At 44.3% G+C, this 8,662-nt stretch overlaps 1 pseudogene; it reads left to right on the top strand.

Annotated features, from left to right (window-relative positions):
- The first annotated feature begins 5,893 nt into the window (after window positions 1-5,893).
- LOC144673346 (histone H3.3A-like) lies at window positions 5,894-8,029 on the top strand (annotated as a pseudogene).
- The last annotated feature ends 633 nt before the right edge of the window (window positions 8,030-8,662 follow it).

Raw genomic sequence — 8,662 nt, 5'->3', positions numbered from 1 at the left:
GAGCGAGGATTGAATGATTTATGCAACTGCGGGTTAGGCGGGAAGGAGCGGGAGGGATAATTGTTGGAGTTTCCTCGATGAAGCCTTTGGGCTGACAGATCTACTTCCGTCCCTACACTTTGTGATTCGCTCAGTTTAGAACGTTACTCCGAATGAGCTTTGATGTTTTCCGTGCGATGGTATTGCACGTTCCCCCAACAAACACCGTATGAAATTGTTTATCCACCTGCGAAATCATCTCCGCGTCTTTTTTAGCTTCCCACTACAATTATACCTTCCAGGAATCAATGCAATATTCAAAACTTTAAAGCCCCAGTGTAGATACCTGGGTAACAACAGCTGTCACATCATACGCCACTGGTCAGGAGCGAGTAGTTGATGCCATTTAGAAGGTTTGTGCAATGAAGCCAAAGGGAGGCTTCCGGTCTGCCTGTGAAGGAAATGCGCTGCATCGGGTCAATCAACAAATAAGGAAATGCACAAAAAGTTTGACTTGACTCTTGTTAAACAATGAAGATGGATATCGGAAAAGGCGGAGTGAATCCTGGGTAGCTCAGTCGGTAGAGCATCTGAGGGTCCAGGGTTCAAGTTCCTGTCTGGGCGCTGCCGATTGGCAAAAGGTGCTCGCTCCCCGTGAAACGGCAAAAAACCAACAATGGTCGCTGAATTTTTCAAAGAGAGCTGAAGAAACGGAGACGTTTCCTTGATGTCCAAGAAAAGATCCATCCCTTCAAAATTGTGGCAGCCTCGGTCAATTTTAAGGATTGTTTCTGGATTTCCGGATACTCCAAGTGTGGAAAGTGCTCCTTGGCTTTCCTCTTGTTTGGCACTATCGCTGTAGACCTGTGGCAGGAATAAATGTTAAAATTCAGCCCGGTTCCTGCCGCCGGGGGAAACGGCTTCTCCGTGGTTAACCTAACAATTCATTTTAACAGGTTAGAAACCTCGATCAGATCACAAAGATAAAAGAAAAAATATTGCGGATGCGGGAAATCTGACACAAAAACAGAAAATGCTGGATCAGATCACACTTCATTCTTTCATAATCAAGAGAATAGAAAAAACTGAATCCCTGGAAATAAAAACAACGCGCAAAGAGCGGGGAGAAGGTGGGGGATTGATCGTGGGCCAGCACAGAAAGGATGGGCCAAATGACCTCCTCTTCTGCTGTACCCATTCTATGATTATTCCAATCTAGGATTATGAAACTTGACCTCCAAATGTAAACTACTGAACTCTGCAGTCCCACTGGTGAATCAACGCCACTTCCATTCCAAGGTCAATATATTCCTGGTGTTTCCTGTGTGTGGAGTCTGTAAGAAAATGACAACAGGGGCAGGTGTATCATGGATTTCCAGTATTCTCAAACATTCAAGAATTTCCTGATTGAATATCCGCCTCAAGTCCCCATTCCTGAAAATTCTCAGTTCACACTACCTTACAGCCACGTAACAGGTGAAGAATTTCCAATGATTTTGCAGCAAAATAGTGGAATACGCTTCAAAACATCGCTGCCTGGTGTTGTTTGGAATTTTTCGCCGTGGTTTAGCGGGTGCTATCATAGATCTAGTAATGGAGGCGATCCTGAGTTCGAATCTCAAAGGTGCTTTTACTTATTTCAAATTCATCAAGCAAAGCGCTGAGCATTTTCGAGTCGGTGGAAAGCCTTTGGAATGACGTGTGAATATAAAGCAGCGCAACAGGATCGACATTTCATCTGAAGCAAACGTGCACAGTTGTCCTTAAGTATCTCTCCCTCTTCAGTTCAACCGAATGAGCCAGTGGGTTTGGCGGGTTACGCGAATGAAAACTGCTTTTCGGTCAGTGCAGAAGTTTTGTAGGAAATCCTATTTTCTTTTCATCTTTGATCTGGATCCGCCGCACACACTTTCACAAAGAGAATCATTACGGATCAATCTTCGAAAACCTCGTGGGATTTGAGAATTAATTCTGGCAAAAAACTGAGGCTTTAAAGACATCTCGATCAACCACAATGCATTTCAATGAATTTTGTTCTCCGCTTCCATTCCACCTGGAAACTGTTATTGACATGAATCTCAGTGAAACAGAGGGTGACCGTGTGGTATCTGTCAACGTGTAGGTGACGCGGTTTGGTCCATTGCAGGACTCTCAACTGGGACTGACACAGGACCCCAGGGTAGGATTGCTGCAACGCTTGGGACACATTGACAGCTTTTTCTTTTATTGCTTTGTGGATGTGAGAATCGCTGGTAAGGCCATCATTAATTGTGGAGCCTCTTTCTCCAGTCAGTGTTAAATTGACCACTACCATTCAGGACTGGATATGACAGGATTACAGAGCTTAAACCTGACCCGTGGGGTTATGGGGTTAAATCGAAAGCGATTGTCTGTGAGACAGGAGACAAATTTCATGGCACAAAAACCAAAGGGCGCTGTCATTGTAATAAGATAAACAAGATTTGTAGAAGGCACTAGTTCAGCCTCAGCTCGTGTATCCCGCCTGATTCTGGGCGCTGCTGTTGAGGAAGGATGGGAAGATATGAAGGGTGTTGGAAAGAGGGCAGAAAAGGTTCACGAGAATGTTTCCTGAGATGGGGAACTTCAGTTATGAAGGTAGATTGGAAAATTAGGACTATTTTCCTGAGAGAAAAGAAGCCTGAGAGGAGACTTGATGGAGGGATTGAAAATCACGAGGGATCTGGACAGATTGGATGTGAAGAAAATGTTCCCGTTGGTGAAAGGATCAAGTTCCGGTTGGTGCAGATTTAAAGTAGCAGTTAAAAAAATGCAATAGTGGCACGAGACAAAAAAAACGATTCTTTCTCGCAGAAAGTGGTTAAGGTCTGGAATGCAGCGCCTGAGAGTATGGCGGAGGCAGGTTCAAGGGAAACATTCAAACGGGAGTTAGACTGTTATCTGGAAAGGAAGAACGTTCATGCGGGAAGAAGGTGGGGAATGGCACAAAGTGAATTACTCATTCGGAGAGACGGTGCAGACAAAATGGGTCGAATGACCCCCTCCTGCTCTGTAACATTTCTGAGTTTCTGTGATTTTGTGAGTATAATAAGGAAAGAAAAGATGTGCCCAGATGAGGTTGTGACTGGCCGCACAGCAACCGCCCGAATGTAACATGGCGAAGAAAGTTAGAAACGTGACAAACCAAACCGGCCAGGAGAAAAAAAATACACGCTGGAAACAACATGGAGGCAGATGCTAGGGTCTAAATTCGCTGAACTCAGTGTTGAGTACAGAAGGCTGCAGTTGGAAGATGAGGTGTTCTCCTTGGAAGTTTGCTGTTGTTGTCGCCATTTAGTCCCATTAGTTCCATTTAATGGAAGAAAGATGTGAATATAACAGGGTTTAAACCGGTGGAGTGCGGGAGTAGGTGGGGTGTACATAAGAGAATGTCAATGAGGATGGAGGGCAGGGGGAAAGGTTTCATGGTTACAAAAAATATATAATGGCTGTAGGAAAGAAAAGAAAAAGATGTGTCCATATGATATTGTGAATGGCCATTAGCAACGGTCCGAATGTAACTTGAAAGAATAAAGAAAGAAACGTGACCAAACAATGTTGAAACAGACGTTCTGATCTAAAATTTTTGAACTCAGTGTTGAGTCCAGAAGGTTCTATCCTACCCAATTGAGTGACCAGGGGCTGTACCTCGAGCTTTGCTCTTGTTGAGATCGTTTATTCGCTGGAGCATGTTCTGTTATTCTGAGATCCTGGTTGTTTGGTGACTACCTCTATATGTTCATTATTTTCTCATATTCCTTTAAAACCTCTTTTAAGGAAACTCTTTGAATCTCAGATTTAAAATAAAGCAATGGGTTAAACATTAATTTCCGTAATCAGAAGCTCCAGCGTCATTTGTGTGTAGAATTATTTTCTAATTCCCCTGTTAAAATCTCTGGCTTTAATTCTTTGACTGTGACCTGGGTCCTACATTCCCAGTCAGCGGCAGTAGTTTATGGGCCGATCTTATCCGTTCAACACTACAAACAAAAGCATCAAATCCCCCCCTGCAATCATGAGGAAGGACTTCGGTAAAGGGACAGTCAATGGATTAAATGTAGGGACTGAGCTGTTGTTTAGTGTCGGGAATTGCAGAGAGTTAGGAGGGAGTTCGACAGACAGAGTTACAGAGGAAGAAAACTGAAAGATTGGCGAGGAGGAAGAGCGAGGGATATGAATGACGTTCAACATCTTTCAAATGTTGCTCAATGAAAGACCGAAAGATAAATTAATCTCTGAGCCAAGGAGCTGCTGATCCCCGTGCAGTGACCAGAAAATAGAACTGAAATTTGCAGAATCTTGGTTTTTACTGAGGGAGAGGTAATGGGACAAGCAAAGAAATAAAAGATGGAGGATAATTGGCAGGAAACAAAACAGCTGCCGTCCGGAAACAAAAATAGAAGGGTGAAAGTAAATTTTAAAATCCGGAAAAAATGGTGGCAGAGATTACAATGTAAGTCACTCTGTCACGTTACTGTCACCCTTTTCAAGATGCAATTTTGCCGTCAGATTGTTAATGAATTCTGGCTCGTTACTCATTACTAAATACAGCATGGCCGGTTCCTTTCGGTTTCATAGTGCCTTGTTTCAGCAAACTGTTCCGGATTGAAGCTACCGATTCATCGATTTTCCGGATATTCCGATTCAAGCCTGTTTAGGTGAAAAAAAGAGTTCTTGTGCTAAAACACACACAGAAATGTCGTCCAAATATTGTTGTGAATGACCCTTCCTTTCAGGTTACTATCACACACCTCTGAAAACAACCGCTGTTCCTTTATTTGCATGAAATGTCTACTTTATATCAAACAATTTCCAATTCCAATTCCAAGTGCTTCCTTTTTGTTAATTTGTAATAAAATGCCTCCCCGTCGGGGAATTAAACCCCGGTCTCCCGCGTGACAGGCGGGGATACTGACAACTATACAAACGAGGAATATACATAAATAGTTCGAAGTAAAGGAAGCTGAGGTTAGCTTCACACATAAACAAATGAAATTGAAGAGGTGGTCTAATGTGGGGCTGCAGGAGGTGCAGGATTCCTTCAGTGATCCCAGAGACAAGGATAACTTCTCTAAGTAAAGTCACAGTGTCTCAATCTGGGTTTTAAGAAACAAAAACAAAACATGCTGAAAAAACTCAGCCGCTCTGACAGTATCTGTAGTGAGAAAGGCAGATTTAACGTTTCGAGTCTATAGAGTCATACCGTCTTGAAACGTTAACTCTGATTTGTCTCCACAGATGCTGTCAGAGCTGCTGTGTTTTTCTAGCATTTTTTGTTTTTGTTTCAGATTTCCAGCATCCGCAGTAGTATGGACTTAATGTTGCATAATAACCCACAGATTGACAGAATTATTGAATAAGACAAATTGAGTTGCCCCATGCTCAGCACAGTTATACCGTGAAAAATTCCTTGTGAGTATAGTGGTTCCATTTCTCAATGAGACAATGCGGCCGACAGTGAGACCTGCGCATGTAATACTCACATCAAATTTCCAGGAAAGTTGGCAATTTCGGCGATCGCCAGACTTCCGATTTTAATTATTAATTTCAATTTATTTATTTCAGGATTTTTGTTTGTCAAAGCTTCCCCGCCATTGACTGATCTGTAATAGGCAGCTTGATTTTCTCCCCTTTTTTGAATATGGATGGAACATTTTTAATCCTCCAGTCCTCTGACACCAATGGATGACTCTCTCTCTCTCTCTCCCTCCCTCACCACATCGCGCTCGCTACTTCCCCTTCTCCTTTACATTTTCACAATTGCAATTTGCGGTTTTATATATACTTGATTATCTTTACACAAAACGACAATTAGTCTCGTTTGGGTGAGTCAGAATTATGAGAGCACACTCTACAATATGAATACGATCAATAATTATTTATTAAAGTTATGTAGATGAATATTGGTTACAGTATTCCAAATGTGATTAAATCTGAGGACGATATCTGTGGCACGAGTGTACAGAACACATTTGTATGTTGGGCTGTTGGTGAGCTCCAGTCCATTGTTTGTGGTAGAGACTGTTTGTTGGAATTTCAGTCTGGCTAGAATTGATTAGATGACTAGTTTACGAATGATTGATTAGATTCCTAATCCATTGGTATTGCAAGAGAGAGAAACAGAGAAGCCATCCAATTGGCATAAGGCCTGGTGTCTCTGATCCACTGCTTCTGAGCATGTTCACGGGATAGTCGAGGGCGAGGACATGTTGTGACTTCTCAGTGAGACCTGAGTTCACATAATGGAGAGAGGGTTCCACAAGTACTCACCAACTTTTCACCTTCAGGCCTGCTGTCAGTGCCACCATTACCCTCCAAGAGAGCAACAATGTCCCGCATGAACTGCAGCTTTCCAGGAATCGCAGCTTCAATGGAGAGAGGAAAGTCACAGGTTACTTTCTCCGGCTACCCAGAGAAATCCAAAGGCTACAAATGCAGCAGGCACTGGATCGGGTTGGATAGAGTTGGTGGGGATGATCCACATACATTGCATGAAATGCAATTGCAGAACCTCTACCAGGTTTAGGGGTGGCCAATTCCAAGCTCACAAAACACCGTTTTTAGGTGTCTCAGACAACACATCATAATGTGCAGGGGCACAACAATCACACACTGTAGTGTCGTGTCCTTGTCCAAATGTTCAATTGGAGCCGCAATCTCTCGTTCTCTGCATGCAGGACACCATTTTCCTGCGTCAAGGCTTCCATTTCACCCAAACTCTTTCGTAGGCCCTATTGTGCTTGTCCACCTAAAGCACCTCGGTGTCTGACGCCTTGTGTTTAAGGAGATGGGCAAAGTGGTGTTGGATCAGTGATGCTGGCCCGCCCATGTCTATTTCCCACCCATGTAGGTTCAGCTGCTGCCAAATGAAGCTCAGCCCGATGTGGCTGTGAATGCAGTTGCTGAGGGGCTCAGTGTCTCATTGGCCTCATGTGTAACTGTTTTCATTCTGACTGGCGGCGCAACATTAAACCTCATCCTCACGTTCCCTTGACCCCATCTCTCTGGATGGCTCACTTGGCTCCTTTCAGCTGCCACTGTGCGGAATGTCCCTTTTCACCAATGCTGACCGCTGCTCGGTCCCACTGCTGGAGGTTGACAAAATCCTGATGGGAGTTAGTTCCACCTCCTCCTCCTCATCCTCCAGCTTGTCCACTATCCCTGCACACTGCAGCCGGCTAGTCTCCAAACTAGGCCCGGGTGAATGACAGTATTTGACTTTCTTTCTGTGGAAAGCCAAATCCATTGCCATGGAGTCAAGCGGCAGGAGGCTGCACACTGCCCTTGGTCTAGACTTCATTCATCTTCTGTGCGCTCGCTCAGCTGCAGATCAACAGTGTGCTGGGCGATCTTCAGCTCCTTCCTTAACTCTGCAAAAGTAATACTGGAATGTCTCAGAAATCAGCCAATTCACAATGAATAGGATTAACTAGAAGGATTCTTTGTTCATCGCTTATCGCAGCTTTTAATACCTGCCTCAGTAACAGAGCAATGATCATTGCTTGTGCTGCGCTCTGCAGACAAGAACATAAATCAGGCATCCGAGTTCACTATTGCAGGCGGACAAGTCCATCCTTTGAGCGGACGTGGCTCGTACCAAACAGGTCGCCCGTAAATCTACCGGCGGCAAAGTGCCCAGGAAGCAGCTGGCCACCAAGGCAGCCCGGAAATGTGCCACCTGCACTGGCGAAGTGAAGAAACCTCATCGCTACAGGCCGGGTACAGTCGCGCTGTGAGAAATCCGCCGATGCCAGAATTCCACAGAGTTGCTTATCCGCAAACTGTCCTTCCAGCGCCTGGTGAGGGAAATTGCCCAGGGCTTCGAAACTGACCTGAGGTTTCAGAGTGCGGCAATTGGAGCTTTGCGGGAAGCCAGTGAGGCCTACTTGGCTGGCCTGTTTGAGGATACCAACCTGCCATTCATGTCAAAAAAGTGACCGTAATGCCCAAAGACACCCAACTGGCACGACTGATCCCGGGGGAGCCGTGCTTAAACTCTTTGCTTCATTATATTTTCTCCAGACGATTTTGAAGTGACATTTAAGCAATTTCTAAAGCATTATTGGACTGTAATCTTGGCTTCTTGTGGAGGCTGAGCCTTTATTTTATATCTTTGTTAGCGTTGAATATGATCATGTCTTAATGAGGAAGTACCAAAATATTTTGCAAACATTCCTTCGAACCCTTGGCTCAGTTTGAAAAATAAAACATTTTATCTTTACAAAAATAATAAAAGAAAATTGCCGAAATAGTTTGACCTATGCATGCACGTCTAAACGGACACATCGAAGAAACGATTGTGCAGAGTGATTTTTTTTAAGCAGTTTTCTGACTAGTTTTACACTCTACATTGTTTGCCATGACCCCAGGCCTATTCAATAATCTAGCTTTTCCCTGCCACTGCGGCCTTCCCTATGTTACAATAGGAGAAAATAAAGAACAAATCTTCCAACTTAGTCTCAAAAGTTTTCCAAAGAACTTCCCTTGCCCCTTCTATTTTACGGGCATGTCCCCCCTTCCTCTCGATCCTTCTTGTCGCTCACGGCAGACAGCGGCTCAATCCTGGTCAGCAGCTCCGCGATCCAGAAAACCAGACACAACTTTCGGGTCACTGCGGCTGGATCTGCCGGGGGCGCCGAGTGTTCGGCAGCAATAAGGTCACTGA

This window comes from Cetorhinus maximus, unplaced genomic scaffold (assembly GCF_964194155.1).
Source record: "Cetorhinus maximus unplaced genomic scaffold, sCetMax3.hap1.1 HAP1_SCAFFOLD_347, whole genome shotgun sequence".
In the NCBI taxonomy this organism is placed as follows: Eukaryota; Metazoa; Chordata; class Chondrichthyes; order Lamniformes; family Cetorhinidae; genus Cetorhinus; species Cetorhinus maximus.
The sequence above is the reverse complement of the archived record's forward strand: the minus strand, read 5'-3'. Positions and strand labels throughout refer to the sequence as shown.